Source organism: Hermetia illucens, chromosome 4 (assembly GCF_905115235.1).
Source record: "Hermetia illucens chromosome 4, iHerIll2.2.curated.20191125, whole genome shotgun sequence".
Lineage (NCBI taxonomy): Eukaryota > Metazoa > Arthropoda > Insecta > Diptera > Stratiomyidae > Hermetia > Hermetia illucens.
The window spans coordinates 107,756,417-107,777,134 of record NC_051852.1 but is presented as its reverse complement, the minus strand read 5'-3'; the positions used below and the strand labels follow the sequence as shown (position 1 = coordinate 107,777,134).

The 20,718-nt window shown below is 43.3% G+C and overlaps 1 protein-coding gene across 3 annotated transcripts in view; it reads left to right on the top strand.

Annotated features, from left to right (window-relative positions):
- Positions 1-4,444: 4,444 nt before the first annotated feature.
- The window catches only part of LOC119655320 (calpain-11-like), a 142,810-nt gene continuing 126,536 nt past the window's right edge, over positions 4,445-20,718 (top strand). For 2 of the 3 annotated variants that reach the window (XM_038061158.1, XM_038061159.1), the window contains exon 1: positions 4,445-5,120. The gene's annotated coding sequence lies outside the window, so the exon portion shown is untranslated. Of the gene's footprint in view, positions 5,121-5,412; positions 5,433-20,718 lie in introns of those variants that run through there. The other variant, XM_038061156.1, reaches the window with a different exon arrangement.

Genomic DNA, 20,718 nt, shown 5'->3' with positions numbered 1-20,718 from the left:
ATATCATCATCTATGTACCAAGCGACAATGGAATTCTTAGGCAAAGCGTCTGACCAGAGCTTTTTTTCAGATCTAGTTCTCCCTGCTAAGTTCTCCATCCCTTTCCGAGACCCCAGAAGGAATGACTAGAAGATGTTTGGTCAACTTATTGAGAACAAACTCTCCGGCCCGTAGATTGGTAAGAGTAGCATGATAGACGAACTGGAGTCAAAGGTCAAGGTTCTCGGAAAAACATACGCTACCGCCATTAAAATGTCACGCCCTGCAGAAGACTTTGCCACCGTGGTGCAAATGAAGATCTGTTCCGCCTCCGGAACCTCACCAGGAACATCTTCGACATGCGCTACAGGCAGGCCATAGCAGGACTACCTGAAGAAATACAAATCAGCCATCAAGACTGCCAAGAGACGGTCCTGGTTGGACTATTGTCGGAACATTTAAAGCACCAGGACCTCATCCTTTCTTAAAAAGTCGACAGGGTCCTAAATGGGATCCTCTGGTGAAGTCTTGGAGCTGCTGACTTGGACGCATTTTCCCGCCAGCGAGGAGGACTGTGAATCACAACCTTGCTTTGAGGGTATGCGGTGGCCCCAGCAGTGCGAGACCATCAAATCGATAATTACTCAGGATAAGATCAGCTGGACTGTAAACAGTTTCTCCACATATAAATCTCCAGGCTCAAATGGCGTAATGCGAGACATGCTAGAGACAGCGTGAAAGTGTTGTGCCCTGGGTTGTCGAGACTTATCGGAGCTGTATCTCTTTGGGATACATACCACAATCACGGGGATTTTGTTTTCATTCCAAAAGAGGGCTGGGCGGCCATGAGTCCACAAAGCACTTTCAACTAATCAGCTTTACCTCTTTCGTTTTGAAAACCCTAGAACGCGTCCTGGACATCCACTTAAGGACGATTATGAAGAGAAATCATTTCTCTAAGTCCCAGCACGCCTACCTTAAAGGCAAATCTACAGAAACGGCTCTCCACGAGGTAATTGGCACGGTTGAGCTGTCATTGCAGTACAAGCAACACACTCTAGCTGCTTTCCTGAATACAGAGGGAGCATTCACAACGTTAGTACCAACGCCATCAAGGAAGCCTTGACCGGTATTGGATTGGAGGGGTACCTTTCGCATTGCATAATATCCATGATACGAACCGGGATAATCCATTAAAACCACTCGGCTAGAGCTGCGAACAGAGGCACACCCAAGGGTGGGGCCATCTCCGATACTGTGATTAATAGTGATGAACGAAATTCAAGAGAATATTTCCAAGGAAATGGAGTGCCAAGGATCACCCTCTAGATGTACACAACCATGATATGTCCCATCCTACCATACCATTTTGGTGGCAGTCGCTTAGCAAAAAGTACAATAAAACAAAACTTAATAGGATTCGAAAAAGAGCATTTGCAGGTGCTACTGAGGCTTTGTAGTCTGCTCAGCAGAAGCTCCGACATCCCCTCACCCTAGTCTTCCACATTAAATAGTCAGGATTGTAGCATTCTACATGAAATACCTCAGAAACTCTGGGCATTCCCCACGGACTACACGACAAGCAAGTCGAGTTTCACGGGAAAGTTTCTTGTGGACTTTCCAACCTGTCCAGAGTGGAAGACCGGCGACGTGTTGCAAGGTTATGACACAATATTCTTCACCTACGGATCAAAGATGGTCTATAAAGTCAATGGAAGAGTTTTCTCGAATATACGCACACGTAGCAGAGTAGCACGGACGCCCAGGACTCACAATTCTAAAACTACTGACGATATCGGAAGCCTGTCGATGGCTGCGGCATAATTTGAGCCCCGAGTGTAATATAGCCATTCTGAGTGACAATTAAGCGACCATTAAGGGCTTATACTCAACGGCAACATCCTCCAGGCTTATGAGGCTGTGCTGAAAACCGCGCTGAATAATCTGGGTCGCACGCATAAGGCAACCTGCTTGTGGGTTCCTGGTCATAGCAGCATAGAATGGAATGAGCGGGCTAGCGGATTGGCCAGGCGAAGGCCTACTTTGGCAATCCTTGGGTGAGCACAGTCTTTGCCCTGCCGGCGATTGTTAAGGATGGAATCTACTCGCAGTATTTAGCAGACGCAGACTTCAGATGGCGAAGGTTCACCACCTGCACCAAGTCAAGGAAGAATTGCCCCATCTATAACAAAATCCGACCGCGAGCGATCTTATGAAAGACGTGTGCAAATGTATACAGGATTACGGTGGTCTACACGAGGCACTAGCCTATAGGGGACCATATCATCAGGCTTAGCATACCCTACAAGTCGTATCGCAGAAACTGCGGAGAAGAAGGATAAACTTTTAAGCATTTTTTGAGGACCGAAGAGAAATCTCTAGTTGCAGGGTGGGAGAGTTGCTTTCCTTCATGAATGCTACGGGCTGGCTCTGAGGTCTGAGGCGACTCTGCCATTCTGCCTTCTTTGTTTTACCACAGCAGTCACGGTCCTATGGATTTGCGCATTCGAAGCGGCACACCACAGCGCTAATTGGGCTCCTCTGGGTGGAAACCGATATCCACCTACCTACCTACCTGCCTCCTGTCTAGGTAGCAGCAGTGGGCAATACTGTAGACTAGAGAAGGCATAAATGCGGCATAGCGACTACTCGCTTCAAGGGTGTGCAAAGTATATAAGAAAATATAAACAGCAGGAATTGTCTGTCATTACTTTGATGATCCTTTTAGATGTTGTAGCGAATCAGACATGCTGATTCCACCAGAGGAGGAAGGCTAATCCGTCAGGAATGATTCCAAACACCCGCAGAACTATTACTAACGAACGAAAAGGGCCGTTGAACTCGTGCACAGACCCCATGTGTTGGGAAATGGGTTGAGCATCGCTTTGGTTTAGATGAACCTCCCAATTGTTCTGAAGCGCCGCTATACCCAAGGATCCGGAGTATATTATTGATCATTGCCTGAAGTCTTTAATGAGGAAGATTGAGCTGCATCTTCGACGTTATTATCGGACCCCATAATCTCGTGTAGGAGATGCTGAGTTCAGAAGCAAAGTGGAGCTTGTCGCTTGTCAAACAAAACAATAGCCGCAAGACGAAAAAAACCCCAGAAGCTGGGTACAACCCTGAAAGTACAAGGGAAGCGTGATTTAAACGTGCTGATTTAGACCGCCTTCGTCGTCAAGTAATGCTTCACAGAGATTCCGATGATTTTCATCTCGATCCATGCAAAAGATACTGTCTTCAGTTTCTGTTAAGTAAATGTCGTCGGGTTCATATTTTTACAGGAATTTGCATCGACAAGTGTTTCATTCGGTGCAAAAAAAGCGTAGCCAACAAACTTAAGTTTAATCAAAAAACTATATAAAAATATCTGGCTTTCGCTGCTTAAAATCTAAACCAAATATATAAATAGACTTTTCTAGTTTTTATTTATTTTCGCAGAAAAAAACCAACAAAAATCGAGTACTCGTACCTTCTATTTTTACCGCCATTTGAAAGTGAAAACATCAAACACTGGCCGTAAGCAAAAAAGCCGTGAAATTTCCTCTCGATTGAAATTAAGCCACCATTTATTTTGCTGATGAATATTAATGAGCTTCTGACTAAATGGGTCTAATCTAATTTACGGAATCATGAACAAAATTTGCTTCACTGCTGCAAAGCGAAAACGTAAAATATGAGCCTCATTGTTTCGCTTGAGGCTAAGAAAACGTTCAGTAACTTCCAGTATCACATTTGGATTCCTTTGTCTGTTAAAGTTTTATCGCCGAAGCGCTGAATCGAATCTGATTACATTTAATTTTTATGTAAAGAGTACGGATTAGGTGGAGGAAAGTGACGTGTGACTGAACAGATAAAAGATGATTCTCTATTGAAATCCCAACCAGTCAAAATAGCCGTTTTCGTCCTCTCTATTATGTAAAAATTTGAAATTTGCTGAGGTAATTTTCTAGAATTAAATTGTCCAGGATAAAGATTGAATTTATGAGATATTTATGTGATTAGGGTTGTGTTATGTCATAGTTGAAAGAAGAAGTGAAAATTTCCATCCATTCCGACCATATCTACTCCTGGCAGGAAGTTCCTCAGTGGCACGAGCATCAACTGCCCTATCATCCATTCTCGAGATAAGTCACGAGATCAGTGAGGATGATCAACTTACATCACAGCTGACTCGAATTGCGACCGGTTGAGGTACGATGCGCTAACCAGAGTGTGGTAAATTGAAAAGGTAAACAATAAACAACTTCAGTAAATCGTGGTGAACTCGCGGCTTCACCGTTCACCTTCTTTCCGGCCGAGTGCCCCTCGACGAGTGTTCTGTTTCCACCTGGTCGCCTGCGAGATACAGGTAAGTGGCGCGCGGCAAAGTCCGCGCTCACCTGGATGACTATAGATCCAATAGTTGTAATGTTGCATCTGAGAAGCACTAGGAGAACCATGCGGCGTACTCAGACGAGTCTTGAGTCTTGGGTCTGAAACGTCTTGACTCAGTCAATTCGGGCTCTTGTAAGCATTCGCTGCGAGTTGTCTTGAGACGTTACTTTATTGATTACTGTAATCCCGCAGTTGGGACTATCGCGATCTGTTCTGAACCAAGACAAGCAAATAGAACTATTTTTTTCATGGAATTGTGTCTGGCGTTGCGCGCCTATCGGAATCAATTAATTCAGACAATTCAGTAGAGTCAGTGCATGGAAATTCCAATAATTCGATCGCAGATATTCTTTCTTGAGTCCTTCGGACATCGCGTATTGCCTCTGAGCCGCCACTATCCTCATGGAGTGGAGGGACGAGCTAGGGAAAAACTAAGAATCTGGGGAATTTCGCTAAAGAAACCGCGGATCTGTATCGCATTTTTATTGCAGTATTTTCTGATTACATCGATTTTATGGTTATTGATTTCTTCAAAGAAGATTATCCGATCTGCGGATATGCAGTCGCTAATGCGGATTCAGTGGATTTCTTGAGTGACCGCGAGTTCATTATTGAAGTGATCAGTGCAAGTGCCTTTGAAGACATTGAGGTGAAGTGCATGGAAAGACAGGTGGAACCCGAAGTGTCGAAAAGTAGATACTGAATTTATCGAATCGGAGAAGAGGATCGTGGAAATACAGGATATGGTGCTTCGATAGATGGTATGGGTCTACTTTTTGTTCAGTGGATGTCATGATGCATCGTTCTTGGAAACTCAACGTTATTAAAAGCAAATAGCAATTCTTCTCATTAAGTTTAATTGCCACGCTAAATGACTGGACCAACTTCCTGTAGCAACCTATCCAAAAGTTAACACGAGCAGCTTATTTTGTAGGTGGTGAAAAATGAACGTGGTTTAATTTATCTCCCGTAAAATATAATATTACAAACAAAGGGCACCATTTGCTTCATTTGGAAGATTGCATGGGCCTTTTTTTCGATTTTGAGACAGCTGGACTCTGCAAAAAATGAAAGTGAGTTGAAAATGCTCTTTCCAGGACGTCTTAATTCGGTGATATATGCTGGTTCACATGGAGCTTAATATTTCTCCCTTTATCTTTTTTTTCAAGCAAATGAAAAGCAACAAAGTAGACTATTATATTGTATATAGTCAATATAAGCTTTCTGGGACAGTCATCCCATTCTGTGGAATATCTCTGCTTACCAATCCATAACCTGTGATCCATTTAGAGACACATCTCGATGCAGCTAACGTTCAACTGATCAGAAGGCACTGTGCTGTGACAATCCGCTACAATGTTCCCTAAAGATTCGCTTGAATGACTACCGTCTCGTGGTTTTGTGCCATTTCATGGGAAAAACGGGATTTTCCTCGGTTTCTGGATCCTCTTTCTTTTCTTGCCTCTCTCCCTATACACAATATATGCACGGAAGTGTGTCTATCGAGTACTTTACTGCCCTCAAGATATTGACGGATATCTTTACCCGCTTCTACTCAAATTGCGGTAATACGATTCACTAGAGATGCCACTAGGATTCAGGTTACAGTGTCTATGGATTTGCATACTCAGTTAACCCCGCACCAGAACCAGGTCGAGAAGAACTATCTTCTATCTACCTAGTGCGCAGGCCACGGAAATAGATACCACCAACTATAATTAAATCTATTAATGGATGCATTGTTTCTAATGGTTGTTAATGCTACCTCGTTGTTATTGCCACTGGGAGGGTCCGCCACTGTTTTCCATTATGGTCACGACAAGATGTTTTCGGAGATCGCTGTCTGATTATATCATTACTCTAAGATGCGGTCACTTTGTTGGAATTCGCATGAAATGTTTGTATTAGGGAAGGTTGTGTAAATGTTGATTGTTGTTATACATTTTTTGAATTGCTTAGTGGACGGAACATGTCATTGTTTTGGGAATATAACAAGTAAACAATGATGCATTAAATTAAGTCGCGTATAAGTGAAAAGTGATGCAAAATGTTCCCCAACCTTGAATTTAGTTATTTAACAGCCATAAATCCTGTTTCGTTTATACAACACTATATGCAAATTGATGGGATATTTGCTTTATTGAATCTAGTTCTACCAATCAAAGCAATTACCGATGGATCTATCTAACATCTCATCTCTTGTCCCACAAATCTTAAATTCTTGTTGATGACCCCGGTAAGGTGATAATTTCTTTTACTCTTTTTAAGTTATAGGTAAAAATACTTCCTGGTCCGCGTTTCAATTAGAAAACATTTATGTCAAAATTTGGGAGGTTTTTGAACATTTCTTCAAAAGTTTCTTACGCCAGAACCTATTTCATATATAAATAAAATTTCGTTCGCCGAATTTTAATTGAAATAAGCTCGGAGAGACATGGCAAATTTGCTGAATGGCAATGATCCTTACTTGTTTCCGAATTAAGTAGCCTCACAACCAGTTAGTCTGATGGTGAACTAACATGAGCAGACACGACGACGCCTCGTATTGCCTCGGTGGTGGATAATGTGCTCATCATGCTACCAGTGATTTATAGTTGGAGAAGGAGATGTTGAAGCAAAGTGAGATGTTACCAAGAACACCAATAACGAGGGCAAAAAATGATAGGTTGAAAGGAAATCGCTAACCGACTCAGACGGTTTCTACACTCATCGCATTTGTTCCAAGACCAAGAAATTAACGCATTCAGGAGAAGCACTTCAATCCTTCAGTACTCAGATAACGAAACGTAGAAAAGTACATTAAATCTTACGGAGGAAGAGGTGATGAAAAGGAGTAATTCGGCTAAGACTTACAAACGGCAAAGGCCTGACCCGGAGCAGTTTGAATCAAAAATAATTGAGCTGTCCGAGTTTATGAAGGACAAGCACAACATGCCCCAACCTATTAAAAACATGGAACGTACTGTTCCAATAGTGACACAGGCGACTCAGGTGACACCAAATCGCAGTACCATCTACCTGCGGCAATGAGCAATCGCTTAGGAGGAAAAAAGGCACACCACCGTTCCGAAGAGAGGAATTAAAACTTCAGAAGGGAGAAAGCCTGTGCCACGTGCGAGCGTCGACAATAGAATCGGTGACCTCTAAGGGGAACAAGAATGGTGGATGGATCAAATTCGTTAACAAAAAGGTGAAGAAAAAAACAAAGTTGCGAATTCGTCCAAGAGCAATTGTTATCTCCTGCAAGTGCAATCTGTCTATGCGGATATATTGAAAAAAGTCAAAGCTGACCGGACCTCAAAGATTTGCTAGCAAGATCCGAAGGGGCCAGACAGGTGATCTTATGTTTGAGGTGAAAAAATTTAGCTTGGGAAAAACTGATGGCCTTCATAACCAAGTTAAGAACTCACTTGGAGAGAATGCTACTGGCCAAAAGCATGAGATTTATATTTAGTAGAAGGATCTTGACGAAGTGATATCAAGAGGAGAAATTTGCACTGCCTGAAAAAAACCATTTGAGCTGGGGAAACTTGAGGCCGAACCGATTCTGAAATTGAAAAAAGCCTATTCAGGTACTCAAGCGTTTTCGGCGAGAAAAGTTCGAATTGGATGGGTTATCTGCCGTCTGAGAAAGTAGATCACAGTAAAGGGGTGCTTCAAGTACCTTATGTTTGAACACTTCGTCAAGGAATGTAGGAGGGAGCACAAATCGTCACCAGGAACTTCTGGATAAGACTTCAATTGGGAGGAATTAAATTCGCCAGAGCTACTATCACGCAATCGCATTCTCGACTAGGCCAGTAACCAGTTTGATCGAAGGTTGTGCTGATTTGACGGAAACTGCTCTCCGGTCTGGATTTCACAGCGAACGAGCCCTGTTCCGTCCAGGTCCGAAACTCTGTTGCATAACTCCAACAACGCGTCTGTTGTTATTGCAAGAATTGTCGTCTGACTTGAATTCTCTGACTGAATTCTCCGAAAAGTGTAAACACTCCTCTCGTGCTGGGAAAAAAGCCCCCTGATGATTTTCAGCAAGATGGTAGAGCACGTGATCTGCGGAGGTAGAAGCAGTCTAAAACATCCTATCCCAATCCTATGGACGCCCCTCCCACATCCCCATGGGTTTATATCCGCCTCCTTAAAGCATTCACTCCTGCTCCACTGGATGGCAAATTTGACTTTCTTGCGGCCATCCTTATATGCATGCTCTTTTCGCACCTGGTCGATTTGATCCGTCCGTGAGGCTCGGTTCAAGGCTGATCGACAGCTGGCGAAGTTACTATTCCTCTCTGCAGTTCTGTAGACTGAACTGCGTGCGTTTCAGGCGTTGCGACGCATGGTACCGATTGATATCTTGCAAACAAGATAGCGAACATATATAACGTTAAGTGCATCTCTCCTCTGTTTCGGAAAGATCCGAAAGAGAGTAATCTAGGTGTAGTAGGTGGCAACAGCATCGAATCAAATAAATAAAGGGTTGATGGGCCACCAGGTTAACTCCTGCCAACGTAAAGTGGCTGGAGCGGCGATCAATTATAATCTTACCCAGTTTATCGCCAGCCGTTGAGAATATCATCAGTACCTACATAGGTTTAAATTGGACACCTGATTTATCAAGCTGCGATAGACACTTGGAGGGTCCAGGACACGTATTTTTCCAATGGAAAAGTTTCGTGGAAAAAAGAGGATCTTAGAAAGAACTACAGGTAAAGTGCTGCTGCGGAAAAAGTTTGACCGGAGAATGGTAACCTGCTAGGAAAATGGAGATGCCATCAACTCCACGATCCTGCCTGAACTGCGAAAAGCGCAAGAAATCAAGAAGGCGCGGTTATGAACGCCGTGAACAGAGGAAAGGAGATCCAGCTAAAGTAAGGTAGGTAGCTCCGCCCCGTGAAGTGATAACTTATGGTATTAAACCTTAAAAACATCAACAATAATTATGAAGACACCACCGGCAACAGTCGAAGTTTTTAGAAAGAGCGCCATACACTACGTTGACCGCTTCTTGCAACTAGACGTTGGGACTCACCTTTAAATCTTTTTGGGATTCACCTATAAATCTTTTTGCAAAACAACGACCGTTACCTACTACAGTGGAGAAGGGGACGAGTATTGAGAGCGGAGGGGGTTAGCATTGTACATGGATTTTGTAGGAAGGGCAAAGGCAGAAGAAGAAAGGCTTCTCAAGAAATGCGAGGCGGGGTTTGGCTCGTCTCACACGTACACGGTTCCATTTGGTTCGAATCCTTTTCGATTCTATTTCGGTCCCTAGCGATAAGTATGTTGTATGTATGTATGTATGTTGTATGTTTCGATTTCAACTCGATATCTATTCGGCACCTAATTGAAAGCATACCGAACGTCTCATGACACGAATAGGTTTTATCAGGTTTCGGTATGTTTCGAATTCGTATGGGGGAAAGGGAACAAAAACCAAATCAAGGATTTCACACACGCACGGTTCAGTTTCGCTTTTGACTTCACGTCAAGTGGATTTGAATGATAAGTTGTTAAAAGTTGTCGGGCTTTATTTGAGTAAAATGAGCGGTTCACCAAATAGGAATCGTGTGTGAACTGTATATGTGTGAAAGGTTTTCATTCGGTTCGGTCCATTTTCCGTTGCCTGCGAAAATGTACTGAACCGAATGCACGTGTGAAAAAAGCCTTACGGAAAATGAAGCTGCTACCATTGTCCAGCAAAACATCCCTATGGATGCTAAGAATGCCATAATAGATTAGTGAAACTCTTAAAAGACCGCCAAGGAGGAACCAACGGCTCAGCTGTGTAAAACGGGGTACCTTCAGCCCGCCAGCAGGGAACAAGCAAGCAGAATTCCGCACGGTGGTAACCAAACGGACCAAACAGCGTCAAAAAAAGGCAAAAATGTAACAACAACAACTTAAAATAGATATTGACGGCAGTGACTCCATTATAAAAAAATAGAGAAACCATGGTCTGAGGTCCTTCTCAGCAAACGAAGGGAAATCTTTCGAGAAATTTGCAACAGTATCAAACCAGAAGATGCTGGGGTAGATGTCAAATCTATCCGACGGATTCAAACCGGTGATATATTTTCCGAACTTGGGTCAAGGACTGACAAGAAGAATAGATTCTACGAGAGTGTCCAGAGTATTTTAGACACGAAAGCAATAGTTTCCAGCCTTAAATCCAGGTCCACCCTCCAAATAAGGGATCTGAGCTGGCTAGCGAACTAAGAAGAGGTGGATGAAATCATAAAAAGGGATTACCTAGATGTGAGCAACTTCATGGTAGAAGCTACATCTGTCAACTCCTGAGGACAAAAATTTATCATTGTTCCTTTCTCCATTACGCAAGTTTCGTTTGGGTTCATTGTGCAAAAGCGTCTTTTTTTAAGCGTTTTCCTCACATCAAATGAATCTGTGCATCTTTTTCAGAATAGGCTCGGCGAGATTCGAAACACGTCAGAATGGGGCATATCTCAATCAGTTTCGTCATGGGAACTGCTTACAAATCTTGCAAACATGAGCAAAGGGAAGTTGAGGGAATTATCTTCCATTAACACATTCTTCAGCGCTGTAAGGGGACACTAAAAGCAAGTACAGTTGCTACAGTAGACTCACCCTTTTTTCTGGTATTAGCTGAAATGAATGTGTTCCAGGGTAAACTTCTCCTTGAAGTTTGTCGCAGGGGAAGGCAGCGGGTCACTGAAATATGCACATTTGTGAAAAAATAAAAATTTTTAGTAAAGAAGGTTTACTAGTTTTGCTGGAATTCCTGAGTCAAGCATTACTTGGTACATCACATTTCGGTCAATACTGGCATATGGCTGCTTGAAATCAACGAATATTCGATGGACATCGATGTTGAACTCCCAGCATTTTTCTACTACCTATTTGATTCTAAATAGCTAGCTGGTTAATGCTCGATCATCCAGTTCACCATTTATCTTAACGGCGTGCAATTTAGTTCTTCCCTCTAGAATTTTCGTGAAAATTTTATAGGACATAAGAAGTGAGAGGCCTTTGTAATTGTCACATATCAACTTGTCACCTTTTTGGTTGATTGGACGTATCACTTTTTAATGGCTCTTGCAGGATCTGTTCGTGGGTCCAGATGGAGGGAACGAAATTATCGATAGTTTTAATGGCTTTGTTAATGAGCTCAGCGGGAGTGTCATCTACGGTCGGCGCCTTGTTCATTTTTCATTGTTGGCTCTATTTCTTTTAATGGAAGTTCAATGTTCCTATTATGCTTGACAATAATTCTTATAAGTTCTGGTCGTTGGGTTGTGTGAGAGGAGTTCTTTGAAATAAGATGTCCATCTCTCGCGTGATTCATTTCCATCTCCAGTTTTTGTTTTTAAAAAGGATGGTTTCGGATTGACACCTCAGGCTTTTTACTACTTTGTAGGCTTATCTTGTGTTGTCACTCACAATTTTGTTGTCAATTTTCTTCAATTCTTCGCCAAAATGTTTTCGTCTTTTCTTAATAGTATTTAAAATTTTTGTAATTTCCTCTCTTCGCCCTTGTGTTTCGTTCTTTATATTGTCTGTATGCCTCATTGTCGTTGTTCAGCGCTTCCTGGTATTCATCATCAACGCAACAATTTCTCCAACGCCGGGATTCATATTCAACCACTTCCTCCGCTGTTGTTTTGATAGTGCTTTTTAGGTTATACTTGGTGTCATCTGCAGTCTTCTCGTAAGATTCTGGAGAATAGAATCTAATCGTTCTTCCAATTTTGTCTTGTACTCTTCCACTATTAAATCTTGTCTCTGTTTTTCGACCTAACATTTTCGAAGTGGGTTAGTTTTTATTCCGCGGGTCTTTGAAATTCGACGTCTGGAGACGCTTTTTACCATGAAGTGTTGGGAGTGGCAGTTTGTTCGTCGACATGATCTTATATCGAGGATGCTAAATGGCCATCTTTTATTGATGAGAACGTAGTCTATCTTGTTGAAGGTAATGCCATGTGGGTTCTTCAGTCGGACTGTATATGTATGCTAAAAGCCATTTACTATAAAACTTTGCTTTGATGCGAAATACACACAATTTTTCGTGTATAGGTTTGAAATCAGTAACATTTGCTGTGAATTCTCTATCCATGACGAAAGTTACTTCAAACTCACATTTCCGTGATAACTTCCCACTTTTGAAGATTGTATGTGACCTCATGTCGGTGATCTCGCAACCATTCCAATTCGTTTCCTGCACTACTGGAACTCTGACCGTGTACTTGCTGGCATATTGAAGTAGGTCTTTGACAGCGTCAGATTTGTTTAGTGAACATGCTAGGATTCGAAGATGTAGCCAACCATTCTTTTCCGCAATCGTTTCCCCCGAAGTGAATAATGTTCGAAGCTATTCATCCTGTTCCTGTACATGATGTTTGGTCTTTTATTGAATGACGGGTTATAGGCCCATCTCTCTGAAACCCAAACTGAAGGACCAGGTCAATTGCATTGGACCCTTCGACGAAGTGTTATGATCAGGACCTATCATCTCCTTTTTAAAGCTTTGTTTTACATAATTCAATATCTGTCTAACCGTCTGTTGATCACACCCGATTTACTCGGTAACGGTTGAATTTATTGTCACGAAATTTGGTGACAAGTCGCACCATGGCAGGGGTTGAAATAAATAGTTGAATCCCATAAGTTCATAGAGGCTTAAGCACCGACTTGTAAATCAACTACTTACAGTTCAGAGCTAGTGTTCAGATAGGAAATCCTCCGTGGATCTCGCTTCCTCATTCAAGGAGGGACACGTATCATCTTGAATAATTCCTATTCTGACCATACGTCCAGTTAATGAATTATGGCCTGTCAAAGTGCCTACAATGCTCTCTGCTTTTCGTCAGGATAAACTTTGCGGTACGCATGTAGGGAGCTGTACTTTATTGCCAAGAATTTCACTGAACTTTGCCAATCCGTTTTCCGTCTTTGTATTGCACGCGAGCAGTCTGATTGAGTTCTACGAATCGGTCATCTGACAGTGAGACTTCGTCTAGCACCCGCCAGTGCATAATCAACTCTAAAACTTTTGAGGTACAGATTGATAGGCAAATTACTTCACATCTTCTAGTACGGGCACAGCCTACGTTTCCAGTCATGAAACCAGCTGAAGTGATGAAATAAAATCATCGTAGAAGGTCCTAGCCCTAGTTAAATCGAACTCATGGCTCTTGCACCAGAAAAATGTAAGGGTAATCCGTAGATAGGAAGAAGCTTTGGCATGCTGCAGGTTAATTTCACCAATCCTTATGTTTTTTGACATAAACTTAGTATAATATGTAATGGAAAACTGTTAGAAACGTTGCCGCGGTCCGCGCGTGACGGGGTTTCTCTCACACATACCGCCAGAGACTCGATTCCCTCGTGTTTGATTTCTCTAAGAAAAACACTTGGAGGTACTGCAGTTCCCATATCCTCAGTTTCAACTCATCTCGCAGAGTATTCGTCTGTTTGCATAGATTCGATCACTCGAACTAACATTAAGTCAGTTACATTCACATCTCTGGCTTTACTTTCTTCCGCCTGTTTCGTAAATGGTGTAGGAGAAGGGGGGTCCCGCCACTATATGCAATATTCTCCGCGCGCAGCTCCATTGTGGGAGAGCGCAGCGAAGATGGTGCAATTTGCTCCATATTGTGTGAGTCGAAGACCATCATTGATCTTCGCTCTCAAAATGGAAATGATGCTCTACAGTTTCCTGATATGATTGAATTTCAATCTATCTAGAAGAAAGTGGAGCACCATATGATGATTTCACACATTCAGACTCTTATGGTCCAGTTCGAATACCATGCTGAAACCCTCCTTGTAAATTTGTCTTTGCTGGCATTCATGAGCGTTACGCTCCAGTGTTCGAAGTCCATGTCCCGGTTCTGTTCACCCAGCATGCGGATGATGTCCTCTGCCTTTCTTCGAGAGCCGGGTAACCAACATACGACATGTTCTGTTCTATGCAGCTATGTGTTCATAGTAGTAAACTTGGGCCGACCGCCAGAACTCAAAGCCGCGATTACCCTGCCACTTTAAGGCCACCTCGTCAGTGCACCCCCAATGGAGAAGCCCATTGCAAATCCCTTGATTGTTAAATTTTGGGTTTGTTCCAAGCTTCAGCTTTTTTCCCACAGGCATTCCCGATGAATGGTAGATCCACCTACCGCCGAAGATTCCGCTTCCTTGCGTCCGATTTCTCTGGCACAGCCATCCCCATGCCCTCATTCCCTTGGTGCTTCATCTTTCCTCGCAATGCCCCCTTCTGCCGCATGCTTGGGGCCTTCCCAGGTTCACGTTGTCCGGGCCGTTTGGGTCTATTTCACATACCGGTGTTAAACCAGTAGCGTCCACGTCACAACCTTCCCTTTCTTCCGCGGTTCTGACAGGCAGAATTCAACTTGTAGTCCCCCATCTTTAGTGGCTGAAGTTTCCTTCTGCCGAGCCTTCCTCTTCCGTCTGCAGGTAGATTTAGGCTGTAGTACCGCGAACGGACCGGGCGTAGTAGTTTTTTTCCCAAGTTAAGGGTTTTCGTACTTTCCTTTCTGGCTAGTTTCGCCGTAGCCGCTAAGTGCAAGCCAGGCTCCCCCACCACGACAAGGTGGTGTCTGAGGGGGAGCATTAGTTTTGGGTCTGCATGTGAACTTAAAATTGTGGTGTCGTCAGGAAAGGTAGCTCTGGGGGTTAACAAGCTAACGGAAAAGTCTGCCGTGTAGATAAAGTACAGTTCAGGGCCGAGTGCACTCCCCTGAGGTACTCCTCCGTTGACCTTATGTTATTCACTGACAATATCGTTCTATTTCACCTGGAATCTGAGTTGCGTTAAATATAATATTAATATATTATGGAAACAATCAGGGAGTAGTCGTTGGATTTTATTAATAAGACCTACGTGTCGAATGCTTGCGCCACATCTTGGAAAATTTCTGTACAATATCTTCTGCCTTCGAAAGCATTATTTATTTCTGATACAATCCGGTGGACTTATTCTTTTGTATAGCGTTATTTCCTAAATTCGAATTGGTGATCAGGTATAACATTGCTGCCTGCTAGGATCGGCAATAGCTTCGGGAGTAGTAGTTTTTCGAATACTTTCGAAATTGCAGGAAGAAAGTTTCTCGGTCTGCACGATTTAATTGATTGTTGCAATTGCAAGTTTTCAACAATTTGGGAAATATGTGATTCTCAAGATTGCATTTATAATATAACGTAGTAATTCGAAGAGTTTTACTAGCATGAAAAAAGTGACTAAACCATACCCTGGAACCTCGCTAGGGTTGACTATTTCTTTAAAGAAGCTTTCAGCACCTATGAGCGAAGCTTGCATGTTGCTCCGCTTGATGTCGATTGGGCATTCAGGAGTTAAAATGGCATTTGGAGATTGATTGGTTGAAATACTGCGGAGGCTTTGGCTTTATACCGATTACTCGCAGCCCAATTTCCTGCGGTAGTTCTTAACCGGGACTGCCATTCTCTTCATGCTGATCATTTATCCCGAAAAACCTTTTTGACGAATGAACTTCTTCGAATTCGGCTCTCCTCGAAGTCTCTATAGCATCCCAATTTGGTGGGGAGAGACAGCTTCCAGTAAAATTTTGTTGAAACGCCCAAGTACTTCATCGATGTCAGATTTACTTCTTAATTGAATGAATCCATATTGGTTACTTCCAGTGGATAATGTTTGACTTGTTTTGGCGTTTAATAAAAATAGCTGATCCCCTATGGCTTCCTCTCCAGGGTGTTTAGCATCATAAAGAATATAGCCGAGGACATTGAACTTGTTATTTTGTTCTGTGAAGTGAGCTTCTGACATTATGATAGAAACAGATCAACGTCATCAACTTTCCAAAAGAGGAGAACTTTAACTCTTGGTTGACTTAGGCCGTTTGCGTTGCAATGAGCAATTTTTACATCATCTATTTTTTATTTAAAAAGAATCTGCAACATTATGTTTTGGTTCAGTATTAGTTTTTGGTTCTCAGTGCTGATAGTATTCATGAAATGATTCAGATTATTCGACAGTGTAGCAATAATCGAAGATAGTTCTGTCGTTGAACTATCAGCAGCAAGTTCGGCTTGGCCTTGGTTTTTAACTATATCAACAAATCACACTCCAGAAGGAATAGACAGATAGCTACACAGTTCATTTGTAGCAGCTCCAATGAGCAATTTTTACTATTAACATAGTATGCTGGTCCCAAGCCCTGGTAAAGGAGGAGGGTTTGAGGCAACATACTCTGTACTATCCTCAGTAAAACAAAAATAAAATGCTGAGATCAGAGAAAGAGATAAATAGAGTATAGTTGGAGTTATTCTACTATGCTAAATCCTACCTGATCTCTCTTGGTGACAGGCCCCGCGACAGGTCGACCAAGAAAATGCATAGAATGTCGTTACAAACATGATGATCGGATTGAGTCACAAGCCTCGGAGAAATGCTAGGGCGTCCACCTCAGTCGACGCGGCAGGACGGGCCCCGGTCCTGTCGAGAAATGGGCAAGGGTTCTTGACGCACAAGTTAGTCCGCACACAACGAACAAAACAAATACGTGTCTGCACGCTAAATGTTGGTACCCTAACTGGAAAGACCGAGGAACTCGCAAGAGCCCTTCGGAAAATATGGTGTTGGCATTGCCATCTCGGAGGGTTTCCGTGATGCCATTAAAGAAGTCGAACGATTAGGTGATCGGCTGATGAAGCTCATCATTATATCAGCTGATCGCACTATTCACTTCTTCACCGCGTATGCACCACAAACAGGTCGACCTGATGCCGAGAAAGATGCCTTCTGGCAACTTCTCGATGAAAAGACTTGTCACGTGCCTGCTGACGATAACATAATCTTTGCCGGCGACCTTAATGGTCATGTGGGTGAAAAGGCAGACGGTAACAGGTGCCATGGTGGAAAGGGGTTCGGAGCGCGCAATGAAGGTGGCGAGCGTATAATCGATTTTGCGGACACCCATGACCTGGTACTTATGAATACATGGTTCATCAAACGATTGTCTCACCTTCCCACATTTTATAGTGGGAACAATAAAACGCAAATCGACTATATTCTCATAAGACGCCAACATTTTACCACTGCCACTGATTGCAAAGTCGTTCCCTATGAGACCATCGCACCTCAACATCGGCCGTTGATTGCCGTCCTGAGAATTAAGCCACCGATAAAACAGCGTGAGGAACGCACTGGCCCGCCGCGCATTAAATGGTGGCGATTTGGTGAGGAGAAAGAAGAAACGGTCTCACTCATACGATTGCCAACCATTACGAATGTGGAAGAATCATGGAACCAAATGAAAGACACGATCCACAAAGCGGCCTCTGCAACCCTCGGGGTCACCAAGCCGGGTAAGCGGTACATCAACCGAGATACTTGGCTTTGGAATGATGATGTTGAAATGAAGATCCGTGAAAAGAAACGCCTCTACCACAAATTTCTCGACGATAAAACGCCTGCTAATTGGCAAATTTATAAGAATGCCAACCGGGAAGCAAAGAAAGCGGTCGCTGTCACCCGAGCGAACCATTTCAAAAATCTTTGCGATAAAGTGGACACTCGGGATGGCGAGAGAGATCTTTATCGACTTGCTAAAAGCCGTGATAAACGCATACAGGATATCGAACACTTCTGTTGCGTTAATGACAAGAACGGTACTTTGCTTGCCAACCGTCGAGCCGCAACGGATAGATGGCGAGAATACTTCGAGCAGATTTCAACTGAAGAATTTGCTCATCCTCCACTTCCACAATCATTGCCGACATTTGGAGCAGTTCCACCAGTCAGCGCAACTGAAGTCGAGGAGGCAATAAAACAAATGAAATCGGGGAAAGCAACAGGACCTGACGACATCGCATCTGAGCTGTGGAAAGCGAAGAGCTGGGACCCAACACTGTGGCTCAGTGAATTCTTTAACCGGGTTATTCAGGAAGGAAGAACACCATCTGATTGGCAAGAAAGTACCACTGTTCCAATATGGAAAAAGAAGCAGAATGTTACTTTCCCATACCATGAAGATTTTTGAACGCATTCTTGACAACCGTATTCGCGAAATCGTTGAAATAACCGTGAATCAAGCCGGATTTGTCAAGAAGTGCGGAACTACTGACGCAATACACGCTGCGCGGTTACTCATGGAGAAAGACCGTGAGAAGCATCGCCCTCTTTACATTGCCTTTCTGGATCTAGAGAAAGCGTTTGACCGTGTACCACACGAACTCATCTGGTATGCTTTACGATAACACTTCGTGCCAGAAGAACTCGTGCGCTGGGTTCAATTGCTCTACCACGTTCCGATAAGTAAAGTTCGAAGTATGGCGGGTGTATCAAAACCGCTTCGTGTCTCTGTTGGAGTTCATCAAGGAAGTGCCCTCTCACCACTCCTCTTTGTCCTTGCTATGGACACCGTCACACGGGATATCCAACGTCCAGCGCCCTACACACTGCTTTATGCAGATGATGTTTTCCTAGCATCTGATAGCAAAAATGATCTCGAGCAACTTGTTCAAGAATGGAATGATCGCCTCATACAACACGGTCTCAGATTGAATTTAAACAAAACTGAATTTTTGACGACCGATCCCCATGAAACAGGCACAATCACCGTCAGCGGCAGTGATCTGCCCAGAACTGAGCGATTTAAATTCTTCGGGTCAACGCTATCAGTCAATGGAGAGCTGCGTTATGAAATTGCTTCACGCATTAACGCAACCTGGATGAAGTGGCGTTCCACAACTGGTGTCCTTTGTGATCGACGTATCAACGAACGTCTCAAATCTAAAATTTACCGCAATGTCGTCCGTCCAGTCGCTCTCTACGGTTCGGAGTGTTGGCCAACCATAAAAGACAATGAACGGCGTCTTGCGGTAATGGAGACGAAGATGCTACGTTGGACTAGTGGCGTCACACGTTTTGATCACATCCGAAATGAGGATATCCGCGATCGTTATGGGGTTGCACCGATCATGGAAAAGTTGCGAGAGAGGCGTCTTCGATGGTATGGTCCGCAATTCGTGCAAACGAGAATTCACTTGCCAAGATTGGTCTGAACATCGAAGTCGATGGTAAACGACCAAAAGGCAGACCTAAGCAACGGTGGCTTGATACGCTGGATGGGGATTTGAAAGCCTCGAGATTGCACCCAGATCAGGCATTCGATAGAGCCAAATGGCGAAGCCGATCACGACGAGCCGACCCCGCTTGTGAACGGGACAAAGGCTGAAGAAAAAGAAGAGCTTCAATCTTTGAATAGGCGGAGTTTAATTGACTATGGCAGGTTCTAGTCTTCAGTGATGCGCCAATAATGCGGTAGTAAGATCTGCGTTAAGCCTACCTCCATTGTCAGTACTGTCCCCATGATTCATGATTGACGTCTACTTCCTGCGAACTTACCAAAGCAATAAGTCGTCGCCGTAGGACTCCGATTGAAGATTGCTAGCCCACAAATCTCTACCCCTTTTACTGGGCTTTTACGACAAGCAATGAAAACTGTGAACGAATCTCAGTTCACAGCAGAATCATCACATCGGAGCGTCCCCTATTCCCAGAGATGCCTACATAGGTGTAACTTAGCCATCCAGGCTGTAGTGACTCTTCCTTCTGCCTCATTCAAACCGGCTTTGGGCCGCCTATAGCAGAGTTGAAACGAATTTCGACAAAATCCTGAGAAATTCAACTCAAGGTTAATTCATTCAAATTATTGTTTGCAATTTACTGAATCATCCACTTCGCGAATGATAGGTGAATTGATATCGAACAAGATAATTACAATCAAAATATGTGCGAACCTTTAATATTTGGCTTTCTAATTTGCCGCAGTTCGCTAAGGTATGTGAAATTCTTTCCAAAACTTTAGCACTATCACATCCGCTCAAAAGTTCTGAGCATATGTTGTAATCACATTCAAATCCGATCTGATGGTCTTAGAATGTGGCTCTAACATGGACCTTCAGCCCATACATGACCCCTCATAAGAACGTTGTACGTTGCTATCTATATGGGAACACGATGCGTAAGTCCAGCACGTATTCGCAATACATTACATCGAGTCATGCTTGAATGAGCATAATAATTCTGAATTCCGCCCAGCTTTACATAAACCGCCATCTTTTCCTAATCCATTACGACTACATGATCGCCACTGACTTTCTTGAGTGTTTTCACATTCACCGTAATAATGGTCAATGGCAATTCCACGATGACTATGTAATTTATTCGCCGGCCGTAGAGGAGCTCATCTTTTAGTGGAACTGTGGACAGATATGCGCTGATGGGACCCCTTTTTGGATATCTCTGCGAGTACTCCGTGGTAGATATGTGGCTTGTCTTTTCGAGTATGTTGCGTTGGATTGCTTTCTGTTTCAACAACCTGA